The sequence below is a fragment of the Coregonus lavaretus genome (assembly GCF_964263955.1).
Source record: "Coregonus lavaretus genome assembly, contig: HAP1_SCAFFOLD_4944, whole genome shotgun sequence".
NCBI lineage: Eukaryota > Metazoa > Chordata > Actinopteri > Salmoniformes > Salmonidae > Coregonus > Coregonus lavaretus.
This window is the reverse complement of record NW_028160599.1, coordinates 18,603-35,000: the sequence shown is the minus strand read 5'-3', so window position 1 is coordinate 35,000 and position 16,398 is coordinate 18,603. Positions and strand designations below refer to the sequence as shown.

Sequence of the window (16,398 nt, the reverse complement as noted above, 5' to 3'; positions counted from 1 at the left end):
TAGCCCTGACACACACATTAGCCTTTAGAATTAGCCCTGACACACACATTAGCCTTTAGCATTAGTGCTGACACACACATTAGCCTTTAGCATTAGCGCTGACACACATATTAGCCTTTAGCATTAGCCCTGCCACACACATTAGGCTTTAGTAAAAAATATATATATAATATATACAGTGGCTTGCGAAAGTATTCACCTCCCTTGGCATTTTTCCTATTTTTTATCTTTACAACCTGGAATTAAAATGGATTTTTTGGGGGTTTGTATCATTAAGCTTGGCACATCTATCCACTAGGATATTTGCCCATTCTTCAAGGCAAAACTGCTCCAGCTCCCTCAAGTTGGATGGGTTCCGCTGGTGTACAGCAATCTTTAAGTCATACCACAGATTCTCAATTGGATTGAGGTCTGGGCTTTGACTAGGCCATTCCAAGACATTTAAATGTTTCCCCTTAAACCACTCAAGTGTTGCTTTAGCAGTATGCTTAGGGTCATTGTCCTGCTGGAAGGTGAACCTCCGTCCCATTCTCAAATCTCTGGAAGACTGAAACAGGTTTCCCTCAAGAATTTCCCTGTATTTAGCGCCATCCATCATTCCTTCAATTCTGAGCAGTTTCCCAGTTCCCACCGATAAAAACCATCCCCACAGCATGATGCTGCCACCACCATGCTTCACTGTGGGGATGGTGTTCTCGGGGTGATGAGAGGTGTTGGGTTTGCGCCAGACATAGCGTTTTCCTTGATGGCCAAAAAGCTCAATTTTTGTCTCATCTGACCAGAGTACCTTCTTCCATATGTTTGGTGGTGCCCCTTGCTTAGTTGTGTTGCAGACTCTGGGGCCTTTCAGAACAGGTGTATATATACTGAGATCATGTGACAGATCATGTGACACTTAGATTGCACACAGGTGGGCATTATTTAACTGACTTCTGAAGGTAATTGGTTGCACCAGATCTTATTTAGGGGCTTCATAGCAAAGGGGGTGAATACATATGCACGCACCACTTTTACATTACATTTTAGTCATTTAGCAGACGCTCTTATCCAGAGCGACTTACAGTTAGTGAGTGCATACATTTTCATACTGGCCCCCCGTGGGAAACGTACCCACAACCCTGGTGTTGCAAGTGCCATGCTCTACCAACTGAGCTACTGAACTTTTCCTTTATTTATTTTTTTGAATATAAAAATCCATTTAAATTACAGGTTGTAATGCAACAAAATAGGAAAAACGCCAAGGGGGATGAATACTTTTGCAAGGCACTGTATATATATAGTACCAGTAAAATGTTTGGCCACACCTACTCATTCAAGGGTTTTTCTTTATTTTGACTATTTTCTACGTTGTAGAATAACTATGAAATAACACATATGGAATCATGTAGTAACCAAAAAAGTGTTAAACAAATCAAAATATATTTTAGATTTTAGATTCTTCAAAGTAGCCACCCTTTGCCTTGATGACAGCTTTGCACACTCTTGGCATTCTCTCAACCAGCTTCACCTGGAATGCTTTTCCAACAGTTTTGAAGGAGTTCCCACATATGCTGAGAACCTGTTGGCTGCTTTTCCTTCACTCCAACTCAACCCAAACCATCTCAATTGGGTTGAGGTCAGGTGATTGTGGAGGCCAGGTCATCTGATGCAGCACTCCATCACTCTCCTTCTTGGTCAAATAGCCCTTACACAGCCTGGAGGTGTGTTTTGGGTCATTGTCCTGTTGAAAAACAAATGATAGTCCCACTAAGCCCAAACCAGATGGGATGGCGTATAACTGCAGAATGCTGTGGTAACCATGCTGGTTAAGTGTGCCTTGAATTCTAAATAAATCACAGACAGTGTCACCAGCAAAGCAACATCACACCAAATTACCTCCTCCTCCATGCTTTACGGTGTTAACTACACATGTGGAGATCATCCATTCACCCACACCGCGTCTCACAAAGACACGGCAGTTGGAACCAAAAATCTCAAATTTGGACTCATCAGTCCAAAGGACAGATTTCCACCGGTCTAATGTCCATTGCTCGTGTTTCTTGGCCCAAGCAGATCTCGTCTTCTTATTGGTGTCCTTTAGTAGTGGTTTCTTTGCAGCAATTCGACCACGAAGGCCTGATTCACGCAGTCTCTTCTGAACAGTTGATGTTGAGATGTGTCTGTTACTTGAACTCTGTGAAGCATTTATTTGGGCTGCAATCTGAGGTGCAGTTAACTCTAATGAATGTATCCTCTGCAGCAGAGGTAACTCTGGGTCTTCCTTTCCTGTGGCGGTCCTCATGAGAGCCAGTTTCATCATAGCGCTTGATAATGTTTGCGACTGCACTTGAAGAAACTTTCAAAGTTCTTGAAATGTTCTGTATTGACTGTCCTTCATGTCTTAAAGTAATGATGGATTGTCGTTTCTCTTTGCTTATTTGATCTGTTCTTGCCATAATATGGACTTGGTCTTTTACCAAATATGGCTATCTTCTGTACATTTTACATTTTCATTTTAGTCATTTAGCAGACGCTCTTATCCAGAGCGACTTACAGGAGCAATTAGGGTTAAGTGCCTTGCTCAAGGGCACATTAACGTCATTTAGCAGACGCTCTTAGCCAGAGCGACTCGCAAATTGGTGCGTTCACCCTATAGCCAGTGGGATAACCACTTTACAATTTGGGGGGGGGGGGGGGGTTAGAAGGAACACTTTATCCTATCCCAGGTATTCCTTAAAGAGGTGGGGTTTCAAATGTCTCCGGAAGGTGGTGAGTGACTCCGCTGTCCTGGCGTCGTGAGGGAGCTTGTTCCACCATTGGGGTGCCAGAGCAGCGAACAGTTTTGACTGGGCTGAGCGGGAGCTATGCTTCCGCAGAGGAAGGGGAGCCAGCAGGCCAGAGGTGGATGAACGCAATGCCCTCGTTTGGGTGTAGGGACTGATCAGAGCCTGAAGGTACAGAGGTGCCGTTCCCCTCACTGCTCCATAGGCAAGCACCATGGTCTTGTAGCGGATGCGAGCTTCAACTGGAAGCCAGTGGAGTGTGCGGAGGAGGGGGGTGACGTGAGAGAACTTGGGAAGGTTGAACACCAGACGGGCTGCGGCATTCTGGATGAGTTGTAGGGGTTTAATGGCACAGGCAGGGAGGCCAGCCAACAGCGAGTTGCAGTAGTCCAGACGGGAGATGACAAGTGCCTGGATTAGGACCTGTGCCGCTTCCTGTGTAAGGCAGGGTCGTACTCTCCGAATGTTGTAGAGCATGAACCTGCAGGAGCGGGTCACCGCCTTGATGTTGGCGGAGAACGACAGGGTGTTGTCCAGGGTCACGCCTAGGCTCTTCGCACTCTGGGAGGAGGACACAGCGGAGTTGTCAACCGTGATGGCGAGATCATGGAACGGGCAGTCCTTCCCCGGGAGGAAGAGCAGCTCCGTCTTGCCAGGGTTCAGCTTGAGGTGGTGATCCGTCATCCATACTGATATGTCTGCCAGACATGCAGAGATGCGATTCGCCACCTGGTTATCAGAAGGGGGAAAGGAGAAGATTAGTTGTGTATCGTCAGCGTAGCAATGATAGGAAAGGCCATGTGAGGATATGACAGAGCCAAGTGACTTGGTGTATAGGGAGAAAAGGAGAGGGCCTAGAACTGAGCCCTGGGGGACACCAGTGGTGAGAGCACGTGGTGCGGAGACAGCTTCTCGCCACGCCACTTGGTAGGAGCGACCGGTCAGGTAGGACGCAATCCAGGAGTGAGCCGCGCCGGAGATGCCCAGCTCGGAGAGGGTGGAGAGGAGGATCTGATGGTTCACAGTATCAAAGGCAGCAGACAGGTCTAGAAGGACAAGAGCAGAGGAGAGAGAGTTAGCTTTAGCAGTGCGGAGAGTCTCAGTGACACAGAGAAGAGCAGTCTCAGTTGAATGACCAGTCCTGAAACCTGATTGGTTTGGATCAAGAAGGTCATTCTGAGAGAGATAGCAAGAGAGTTGGCTAAAGACGGCACGCTCAATAGTTTTGGAAAGAAAAGAAAGAAGGGATACTGGTCTGTAGTTGTTGACATCAGTGGGGTCGAGTGTTGGTTTTTTGAGAAGGGGAGCAACTCTCGCTCTCTTGAAGACGGAAGGGACATGGCCAGCGGTCAAGGATGAGTTGATCAGCGAGGTGAGGTAGGGGAGAAGGTCACCGGAGATGGTCTGGAGAAGGGAGGAGGGGATGGGGTCAAGCGGGCAGGTTGCCCTACCTTGTCACAACACAACTGATTGGCTCAAACGCATTAAGAAGGAAAGAAATTCCACAAATTAACTTTTAAGAAGGCACACCTGTTAATTTAAATGCATTCCAGGTGACTACCACTGTTGGAAATGCATTCCAGGTGAAGCTGGTTGAGAGAATGCCAAGAGTGTGCAAAGCTGTCGTCAAAGGCAAAGGGTGGCTACTTTAAAGAATCTCAAATATAAAATATTTGTTTAACACTTTTTTGGTTACTACATGATTCCATACATGTTATTTCATAGGTTTGATGTCTTCACTATTATTCTACAATGTAGAAAATATAAAAATAAAAATAAAAAACACTGGAATGAGTAGGTGTGTCCAAACTTTTGACTGGCACTGTATATATGGTTGTCCTAGTGTGGTTGTCCTACCTAGTGTGGTTGTCCCACCTAGTGTGGTTGTCCCACTTAGTGTTGTTGTCCTTGTGTGGTTGTCCTAGTGTGGTTGTCCTAGCATGGTTGTCCAACCTAGTGTGGTTGTCCCACCTAGTGTGGTTGTCCTAGTGTGGTTGTCCCACCTAGTGTGGTTGTCCCACCTAGTGTGGTTGTCCTAGTTTGGTTGTCCCACCTAGTGTGGTTGTCCTAGTGTGGTTGTCCCACCTAGTGTGATTGTCCCACCTAGTATGGTTGTCCTAGTGTGGTTGTCCCACCTAGTGTGGTTGTCCCACCTAGTGTGGTTGTCCTAGTTTGGTTGTCCCACCTAGTGTGATTGTCCTGGTGTGGTTGTCCCACCTAGTGGTTGTCCCACCTAGTGTGGTTGTCCCACCAAGTGTGGTTGTCCCACCTAGTGTGGTTGTCCTGGTGTGGTTGTCCCACCTAGTGGTTGTCCCACCTAGTGTGGTTGTCCCACCAAGTGTGGTTGTCCCACCAAGTGTGGTTGTCCCACCTAGTGTGGTTCTCCTAGTGTGGTTGTCCCACCTAGTGTGGTTGTCCTAGTGTGGTTGTCCCACCTAGTGTGGTTGTCCCACCTAGTGTGGTTGTCCCACCTAGTGTGGTTGTCCTTGCATGGTTGTCCCACCTAGTGTGGTTGTCCCACCTAGTAGGGTTGTCCCACCTAGTGTGGTTGTCCTTGCATGGTTGTCCCACCTAGTGTGGTTGTTTTAGTGTGGTTATCCCACCTAGTGTGGTTGTCCTAGTGTGGTTGTCCCACTTAGTGTGGTTGTCCTAGTGTGGTTGTCCCACCTAGTGTGGTTGTCCCACCTAGTGTGGTTGTCCCACCTAGTGTGGTTGTTTTAGTGTGGTTATCCCACCTAGTGTGGTTGTCCTAGTGTGGTTGTCTCACCTAGTGTGGTTGTCCTAGTGTGGTTGTCACATCTAGTGTGGTTGTCATAGTGTGGTTGCTGTAGTGTGGTTGTCCCACCTAGTGTGGTTGTCCCACCTAGTGTGGTTGTCCTAGTGTGGTTGTCCCACCTAGTGCGGTTGACCCACCTAGTGCGGTTGACCCACCTAGTGTAGTTGTTCTAGTGTGGTTGTCCTAGTGTGGTTGTCTTAGTGTGGTTGTCCCACCTAGTGTGGCTGTCATAGTGTGGTTGTCGTATTGTGGTTGTCCCACCTAGTGTGGTTGGCCCACCAAGTGTGGTTGTCGTAGTGTGGTTGTCCTAGTGTGGTTGCCCTGGTGTGGTTGTCCCACCTAGTGCGGTTGACCCACCTAGTGTAGTTGTTGTAGTGTGGTTGTCCTAGTGTGGTTGTCTTAATGTGGTTGTCCCACCTAGTGTGGTTGTCCCACCTAATGTGGTTGTCCCACCTAGTGTGGTTGTCCTAATGTGGTTGTCCCACATAGTGCAGTTGTCCCAGTGTGGTTGTCCTAGTGTGGTTGTCCCACCTAGTGTGGTTGTCCTAGTGTGGTTGTCCCACGTAGTGTGGTTGTTCCACCTAGTGCAGTTGTCCTTGTGTGGTTGTCCTAATGTGGTTGTCCTAGTGTGGTTGTCCTAGTGTGGTTGTGCTAGAGTGGTTGTCTCACCTAATGTGGTTGTCCCACCTAGTGTGGTTGTCCTAGTGTGGTTGTTCTAGAGTGGTTGTCCCACCTAGTGTGGTTGTCCCACCTAGTGTGATTGTCCCACCTAGTGTGGTTGTCCTAGTGTGGTTGTCCCACTAGTGTGGTTGTCACACCTAGTGTGGTTTTCACACCTAGTTTGGTTGTCCCTCCTAGTGTGGTTGTCCTATTGTGGTTGTCCAACCTAGTGTGGTTGTCCCACCTAGTGTGGTTGTAATAGTGTGGTTGTCCTAGTGTGGTTGTCCCACCTAGTGTGGTTGTTCCACCTACTGCGGTTGTCCTAATGTGGTTGTCCCACCTAGTGCGGTTGTCCCACCTAGTGCGGTTGTCATAGTGTGGTTGTCCCACCTAGTGTGGTTGTCCCACCTAGTGGGGTTGTCTCACCTAGTGCGGTTGTCCTTTTGCGGTTTTCCTAGTGTGGTTGCCCTAGTGTGGTTGTCCCCACCTAGTGTGATTGTCCTAGTGTGGTTGTCCCCACCTAGTGTGGTTGTCATAGTGTGGTTGTCGTAGTGTGGTTGTTCCACCGAGTGTGGTTGTCCTAGTGTGGTTGTCCTAGTGTGGTTGTTCCACCTAGTGCGGTTGTCCTAATGTGGTTGTCCCACCTAGTGTGGTTGTCCCACCTAGTGGGGTTGTCTCACCTAGTGCGGTTTTCCTTTTGCGGTTTTCCTAGTGTGGTTGTCCTAGTGTGGTTGTCCCCACCTAGTGCGGTTGTCATAGTGTGGTTGTCCCACCTAGTGTGGTTATCCCATCTAGTGTGGTTATCCTAGTGTGGTTGTCCCACCTAGTGCGGTTGTCCCACCTAGTGTGGTTGTCCCACCTAGTGTGGTTGTCCTAGTGCGGTTGTCCCACCTAGTGCGGTAGTCCCACCTAGTGTGGTTGTCCCACCTAGTGTGGTTGTCCTAGAGTGGTTGTCCGATCTAGTGTGGTTGTCCAAGTGTGGTTGTCCTAGTGTGGTTTTCACATTTAGTGTGGTTGTCCTAGTGTGGTTGTCCAACCTAGTGCAGTTGTCCCACCTAGTGTGGTTGTCCTAGTGGGGTTGTCATAGTGTGGTTGTCATAGTGTGGTTGTCCCAGCTAGTGTTGTTGGCCCACCAAGTGTTGTTGTCGTAGTGTGGTTGTTCTAGTGTGGTTGTCCTGGTGTGGTTGTCCCACCTAGTGCGGTTGACCCACCTAGTGTAGTTGTCCTAGTGTGGTTGTCTTAGTGTGGTTGTCCCACCTAATGTGGTTGTCCCACCTAGTGTGGTTGTCCTAGTGTCGTTGTCCTAATGTGGTTGTCCCACCTAGTGCAGTTGTCCCAGTGTGGTTGTCCTAGTGTGGTTGTCCCACCTAGTGTGGTTGTCCTAGTGTGGTTGTCCCACGTATTGTGGTTGTTCCACCTAGTGCAGTTGTCCTTGTGTGGTTGTCCTAATGTGGTTGTCCTAGTGTGGTTGTCCTAGTGTGGTTGTGCTAGAGTGGTTGTCCCACCTAATGTGGTTGTCCCACCTAGTGTGGTTGTCCTAGTGTGGTTGTTCTAGAGTGGTTGTCCCAACTAGTGTGGTTGTCCCACATAGTGTGGTTGTCTCAGCTAGTGTGGTTGTCCCACCTAGGGTGGTTGTCCTAGTGTGGTTGTCCCACTAGTGTGGTTGTCACACCTAGTGTGGTTGTCACACCTAGTTTGGTTCTCCCTCCTAGTATGGTTTTCCTATTGTGGTTGTCCAACCTAGTGTGGTTGTCCCACCTAGTGTGGTTGTCATAGTGTGGTTGTCGTAGTGTGGTTGTCCCACCGAGTGTGGTTGTCGTATTGTGGTTTCCTAGTGTGGTTGTTCCACCTAGTGCGGTTGTCCTAATGTGGTTGTCCCACCTAGTGTGGTTGTCCCACCTAGTGTGGTTGTCATAGTGTGGTTGTCCCACCTAGTGCGGTTGTCATAGTGTGGTTGTCCCACCTAGTGCGGTTGCCCTGGTGTGGTTGTCGCACCTAGTGTGGTTGCCCTGGTGTGGTTGTCGCACCTAGTGCGGTTGTTCTAATGTGGTTGTCCCACCTAGTGCGGTTGTCATAGTGTGGTTGTCCCACCTAGTGTGGTTGTCCCACCTAGTGGGGTTGTCTCACCTAGTGCGGTTGTCCTTTTGCGGTTTTCCTAGTGTGGTTGTCCTAGTGTGGTTGTCCCACCTAGTGTGGTTATCCCACCTAGTGTGGTTGTCCTAGTGCGGTTGTCCCACCTAGTGTAGTTGTCCTAGAGTGGTTGTCCGATCTAGTGTGGTTGTCCTAGTGTGGTTGTCCCACCTAGTGTTGTTGTCCTAGTGCGGTTGTCCCACCTAGTGCGGTAGTCCCACCTAGTGTGGTTGTCCCACCTAGTGTGGTTGTCCTAGAGTGGTTGTCCGATCTAGTGTGGTTGTCCTAGTGTGGTTGTCCCACCTAGTGTGGTTGTCCTAGTGCGGTTGTCCCACCTAGTGCGGTAGTCCCACCTAGTGTGGTTGTCCCACCTAGTGTGGTTGTCCTAGAGTGGTTGTCCGATCTAGTGTGGTTGTCCAAGTGTGGTTTTCACATTTAGTGTGGTTGTTCTAGTGTGGTTGTCCCACCTAGTGTGGTTGTACCACCTGGTGCGGTTGTCCCACCTAGTGTGGTTGTCCCACCTAGTGCGGTTGTCCTGCCTAGTGTTGTTGTCCCACCTAGTGTGGTTGTCCCACCTAGCTATCTTCAGATGAATACGCTAACTGAAAAACATGAAATGAGTCCTCTATTATTCGTAATTATTAGCATTAGCATTAGCGTTAGCCTTGTTCTGTGTGTGTTTCCAGGAGAAGAGGATCCTGGAGGAGACGGCAACGGCCCTTTCTCATTTCCCTCCCATAGAGCTCCCTGTTCAGACAGAAGTCATCGTTCCGGCACAACAGATCTGTAAGGAAGAAGCAATCGCTCATCGGAACGGCCAGGATCAGCATGCCGTATCCCAACTACAGTTTATACAGGGTTAGCACCAGTGTTGGGGAGTAGTGAACTACATGTAGTTCAACTACTAATTTAACTACATTTTACAGTGGCTTGGTGGTAGTTGAACTAAATTCAAATATTGGTCGTGTTTTCAGTAGTTCATTACTGTTTTACCATGTAGCGGTGTAGCTAACTACTGGAACTACACACTACTGTTTTACCATGTAGCGGTGTAGCTAACTACTGGAACTACACACTACTGTTTTACCATGTAGCGGTGTAGCTAACTACTGGAACTACACACTAATGTTTTACCATGTAGCGGTGTAGCTAACTACTGGAACTACGTACTACTGTTTTACCATGTAGCGGTGTAGCTAACTACTGGATCTACACACTACTGTTTTACCATGTAGCGGTGTAGCTAACTACTGGAACTACACACTACTGTTTTACCATGTAGCGGTGTAGCTAACTACTGGAACTACACACTACTGTTTTACCATGTAGCGGTGTAGCTAACTACTGGAACTAAACACTACTGTTTTACCATGTAGCGGTGTAGCTAACTACTGGAACTACACACTACTGTTTTACCATGTAGCGGTGTAGCTAACTACTGGAACTACGCACTACTGTTTTACCATGTAGCTGTGTAGCTAACTACTGGAACTACACACTACTGTTTTACCATGTAGCGGTGTAGCTAACTACTGGAACTACACACTACTGTTTTACCATGTAGCGGTGTAGCTAACTACTGGAACTACGCACTACTGTTTTACCATGTAGCTGTGTAGCTAACTACTGGAACTACACACTACTGTTTTACCATGTAGCGGTGTAGCTAACTACTGGAACTACGTACTACTGTTTTACCATGTGTAGCGGTGTAGCTAACTACTGGAACTACGTACTACTGTTTTACCATGTAGCGGTGTAGCTAACTACTGGAAATACACACTACTGTTTTACCATGTAGCTGTGTAGCTAACTACTGGAACTACGTACTACTGTTTTACCATGTAGCGGTGTAGCTAACTACTGGAACTACACACTACTGTTTTACCATGTAGCGGTGTAGCTAACTACTGGTACTACGTACTACTGTTTTACCATGTAGCGGTGTAGCTAACTACTGGAACTACACACTACTGTTTTACCATGTAACGGTGTAGCTAACTACTGGAACTACACACTACTGTTTTACCATGTAGCGGTGTAGCTAACTACTGGTACTACGTACTACTGTTTTACCATGTAGCGGTGTAGCTAACTACTGGAACTACACACTACTGTTTTACCATGTAGCGGTGTAGCTAACTACTGGTACTACGTACTACTGTTTTACCATGTAGCGGTGTAGCTAACTACTGGAACTACACACTACTGTTTTACCATGTAGCGGTGTAGCTAACTACTGGTACTACACACTACTGTTTTACCATGTAGCGGTGTAGCTAACTACTGGAACTACACACTACTGTTTTACCATGTAGCGGTGTAGCTAACTACTGGAACTACACACTAGTGTTTTACCATGTAGCGGTGTAGCTAACTACTGGTACTACGTACTACTGTTTTACCATGTAGCGGTGTAGCTAACTACTGGAACTACACACTACTGTTTTACCATGTAGCGGTGTAGCTAACTACTGGTACTACGTACTACTGTTTTACCATGTAGCGGTGTAGCTAACTACTGGAACTACACACTACTGTTTTACCATGTAGCGGTGTAGCTAACTACTGGAACTACACACTACTGTTTTACCATGTAGCGGTGTAGCTAACTACTGGAACTACACACTACTGTTTTACCATGTAGCGGTGTAGCTAACTACTGGTACTACACACTACTGTTTTACCATGTAGCGGTGTAGCTAACTACTGGAACTACACACTACTGTTTTACCATGTAGCGGTGTAGCTAACTACTGGTACTACGTACTACTGTTTTACCATGTAGCGGTGTAGCTAACTACTGGAACTACGTACTACTGTTTTACCATGTAGCGGTGTAGCTAACTACTGGAACTACACACTACTGTTTTACCATGTAGCGGTGTAGCTAACTACTGGAACTACACACTACTGTTTTACCATGTAGCGGTGTAGCTAACTACTGGAACTACACACTACTGTTTTACCATGTAGCGGTGTAGCTAACTACTGGTACTACGTACTACTGTTTTACCATGTAGCGGTGTAGCTAACTACTGGAACTACACACTACTGTTTTACCATGTAGCGGTGTAGCTAACTACTGGTACTACATACTACTGTTTTACCATGTAGCTGTGTAGCTAACTACTGGAACTACACACTACTGTTTTACCATGTAGCGGTGTAGCTAACTACTGGAACTACGTACTACTGTTTTACCATGTGTAGCGGTGTAGCTAACTACTGGAACTACGTACTACTGTTTTACCATGTAGCGGTGTAGCTAACTACTGGAAATACACACTACTGTTTTACCATGTAGCTGTGTAGCTAACTACTGGAACTACGTACTACTGTTTTACCATGTAGCGGTGTAGCTAACTACTGGTACTACGTACTACTGTTTTACCATGTAGCGGTGTAGCTAACTACTGGAACTACACACTACTGTTTTACCATGTAACGGTGTAGCTAACTACTGGAACTACACACTACTGTTTTACCATGTAGCGGTGTAGCTAACTACTGGTACTACGTACTACTGTTTTACCATGTAGCGGTGTAGCTAACTACTGGAACTACACACTACTGTTTTACCATGTAGCGGTGTAGCTAACTACTGGTACTACGTACTACTGTTTTACCATGTAGCGGTGTAGCTAACTACTGGAACTACACACTACTGTTTTACCATGTAGCGGTGTAGCTAACTACTGGTACTACACACTACTGTTTTACCATGTAGCGGTGTAGCTAACTACTGGAACTACACACTACTGTTTTACCATGTAGCGGTGTAGCTAACTACTGGAACTACACACTAGTGTTTTACCATGTAGCGGTGTAGCTAACTACTGGTACTACGTACTACTGTTTTACCATGTAGCGGTGTAGCTAACTACTGGAACTACACACTACTGTTTTACCATGTAGCGGTGTAGCTAACTACTGGTACTACGTACTACTGTTTTACCATGTAGCGGTGTAGCTAACTACTGGAACTACACACTACTGTTTTACCATGTAGCGGTGTAGCTAACTACTGGAACTACACACTACTGTTTTACCATGTAGCGGTGTAGCTAACTACTGGAACTACACACTACTGTTTTACCATGTAGCGGTGTAGCTAACTACTGGTACTACGTACTACTGTTTTACCATGTAGCGGTGTAGCTAACTACTGGAACTACACACTACTGTTTTACCATGTAGCGGTGTAGCTAACTACTGGAACTACACACTAGTGTTTTACCAAGTAGCGGTGTAGCTAACTACTGGTACTACACACTACTGTTTTACCATGTAGCGGTGTAGCTAACTACTGGAACTACACACTACTGTTTTACCATGTAGCGGTGTAGCTAACTACTGGTACTACGTACTACTGTTTTACCATGTAGCGGTGTAGCTAACTACTGGAACTACGTACTACTGTTTTACCATGTAGCGGTGTAGCTAACTACTGGAACTACACACTACTGTTTTACCATGTAGCGGTGTAGCTAACTACTGGAACTACACACTACTGTTTTACCATGTAGCGGTGTAGCTAACTACTGGAACTACACACTACTGTTTTACCATGTAGCGGTGTAGCTAACTACTGGTACTACGTACTACTGTTTTACCATGTAGCGGTGTAGCTAACTACTGGAACTACACACTACTGTTTTACCATGTAGCGGTGTAGCTAACTACTGGTACTACGTACTACTGTTTTACCATGTAGCGGTGTAGCTAACTACTGGAACTACACACTACTGTTTTACCATGTAGCGGTGTAGCTAACTACTGGAACTACGTACTACTGTTTTTGCTCAAATCAAATATGGGTGAAGTAGCAGGAATGTTCTTTGTTTTCCTCATCAGACCTGCCTGATTCTCACTGGTTGTGTTAAATAGCCTAATTACACATTCTGTTAACATCTGACTACACAGTGGTCTGTTCTTCCAGTGTGAAGTCTGACATTTCATGATATAGATATATATTTTTTAGTAGTAGTTTGGAAGTAGTGAACTATTTTTCTAAGTAATTTTAGTTAAGTAAACTATGTTTTTCTTAAGGGTAGCTTTAGTGTAGCTTAACTTCTTCCAATGTGAAGTAATTGGTAGCTTGGTGAACTATATTTTCAGAGTATCTTCCCCAACACTGGTTAGCACACACACAGTCACACACACACACACACACACAGTCACTCACACACACACACACACACACACACACACACACACACACACACACACACACACACACACACACACACACACACACACACATATGCACACACACAGACGTGCCCTTACACACAAACATACTCACACACACAGGAAGGAAGGAAGGTTAGTGATGTAACCATGGTAACTAGTGTTGTGTTGTGACAGATGCATCATGGGACTGTGAGTCCTCCAGGGGTCAGGAGACGTCTCTGGACCGCAACCAGCCCAGCGTCGTCAAGAGGTGTGTTTTGTGATATGTCTGTGTATGATAAGTAGCTCTGCTGTAGTCAGTGTTTATGATAAGTAGCTCTGCTGTAGTCAGTGTGTATGATAAGTAGCTCTGCTGTAGTCAGTGTTTATGATAAGTAGCTCTGCTGTAGTCAGTGTGTATGATAAGTAGCTCTGCTGTAGTCAGTGTGTATGATAAATAGCTCTGCTGTAGTCAGTGTGTATGATAAGTAGCTCTGCTGTAGTCAGTGTTTATGATAAGTAGCTCTGCTGTAGTCAGTGTGTATGATAAGTAGCTCTGCTGTAGTCAGTGTGTATGATAAGTAGCTCTGCTGTAGTCAGTGTGTATGATAAGTAGCTCTGCTGTAGTCAGTGTTTATGATAAGTAGCTCTGCTGTAGTCAGTGTGTAAGATAAGTAGCTCTGCTGTAGTCAGTGTGTATGGTAAGTAGCTCTGCTGTAGTCAGTGTGTGTGTGTGTGTGTGTGTGTGTGTGTGTGTGTGTGTGTGTGTGTGTGTCTGTGTGTCTGTGTGTGTGTGTGTGTGTGTGTGTGTGTGTGTGTGTGTGTGTGTGTGTGTGTGTGTGTGTGTGTGTGTGTGTGTGTTGGTCACCAGGTCAGGATCGTATGACGGCCCACATCCACCTTCATCATCACCATCATCACCTCAACCCCCCTCACCCAGCAGGTACAGACAGACGTATGAGGGGTGATGTGGGACTAAATGAACTAACCCCCGTTGCTGATACATCTCACCTTAATGGGAAACTGAGCTCCTAACATGGAGTATGAGGGGTGATGTGGGACTAAATGAACTAACCCCGTTGCTGATACATCTCACCTTAATGGGAAACTGAGCTCCTAACATGGAGTATGAGGGGTGATGTGGGACTAAATGAACTAACCCCGCTGCTGATACATCTCACCTTAATGGGAAACTGAGCTCCTAACATGGAGTATGAGGGGTGATGTGGGACTAAATGAACTAACCCCGCTGCTGATACATCTCACCTTAATGTGAAACTGAGCTCCTAACATGGAGTATGAGGGGTGATGTGGGACTAAATGAACTAACCCCGCTGCTGATACATCTCACCTTAATGTGAAACTGAGCTCCTAACATGGACAACGTTTCTTCTTATTGACACGTTCACACCATGTGTGAAAAATACTATGAGAAACAGTGACATACCCTCTGAATGATGAATCCCATATTGGTGTTCCGCAGTCAGGCCAACCCAAGCTGGACTGGGCAGGAGGCTGACAGCAGAACTACTGATGAATCCCATATTGGTGTTCCGCAGTCAGGCCAACCCAAGCTGGACTGGGCAGGAGGCTGACAGCAGAACTACTGATGAATCCCATATTGGTGTTTCACAGTCAGGCCAACCCAAGCTGGACTGGGCAGGAGGCTGACAGCAGAACTACTGATGAATCCCATATTGGTGTTCCGCAGTCAGGCCAACCCAAGCTGGACTGGGCAGGAGGCTGACAGCAGGACTACTGATGAATCCCATATTGGTGTTCTGCAGTCAGGCCAACCCAAGCTGGACTGGGCAGGAGGCTGACAGCAGAACTACTGATGAAACAGATACACTGAGTCAGAAATTCACAGCTTTCAGATTCTTTTCAGGTTTTCATTCTCTCTTTTTTATCTACAGAAAAACAACAACATTATATATATATATATATACATATTATGTTATGGGATATTCTATGTCCATCAAAATGCTTAAACCACATCAGGAGACCCCTTTTGAGGTCTGGGAAAAATCCTAAGAAATGTTGATTTTTGAGAGTAGTTACCCTTTAATTCAAGTGTACAGGCACCTAGCACTGTTGTCTGATTAGCTGTGTTTCTGTAGCACACGAGATGGAGTTGGCAAAATAAAAATGGCCACCCGATTGGTGCAAATAATCCTCATGATATCGTTCTGTCAGGTAGACATGGGCTACTTTGTAGTTAACGTTCAATAGAGAAGGTTTCTATATACAGCATATACCTCCACCACACTACCGTGATTAAACATTCTGATCTGTTCCACCAGCCTTATATACAGCATATACCTCCACCACACTACCGTGATTAAACATTCTGATCTGTTCCATCAGCCTTATTAATAGATACAGCATATACCTCCACCACACTACCGTGATTAAACATTCTGATCTGTTCCACCAGCCTTATATACAGCATATACCTCCACCACACTACCGTGATTAAACATTCTGATCTGTTCCACCAGCCTTATATACAGCATATACCTCCACCACACTACCGTGATTAAACATTCTGATCTGTTCCACCAGCCTTATTAATAGATACAGCATATACCTCCACCACACTACCGTGATTAAACATTCTGATCTGTTCCACCAGCCTTATATACAGCATATACCTCCACCACACTACCGTGATTAAACATTCTGATCTGTTCCACCAGCCTTATATACAGCATATACCTCCACCACACTACCGTGATTAAACATTCTGATCTGTTCCACCAGCCTTATATACAGCATATACCTCCACCACACTACCGTGATTAAACATTCTGATCTGTTCCACCAGCCTTATATACAGCATATACCTCCACCACACTACCGTGATTAAACATTCTGATCTGTTCCATCAGCCTT

General features: G+C 46.2%; 1 pseudogene across 1 annotated transcript in view; it reads left to right on the top strand.

The window, feature by feature from the left end:
• The window catches only part of LOC311121644, a 44,062-nt pseudogene that overhangs the window by 9,171 nt on the left and 18,493 nt on the right, over window positions 1-16,398 (top strand). The window contains exons 7-9 of the transcript in view: window positions 9,015-9,114; window positions 13,699-13,774; window positions 14,375-14,446. The product of the transcript in view is annotated as an uncharacterized misc_RNA (transcript). The remainder of the gene's footprint in view (window positions 1-9,014; window positions 9,115-13,698; window positions 13,775-14,374; window positions 14,447-16,398) is intronic.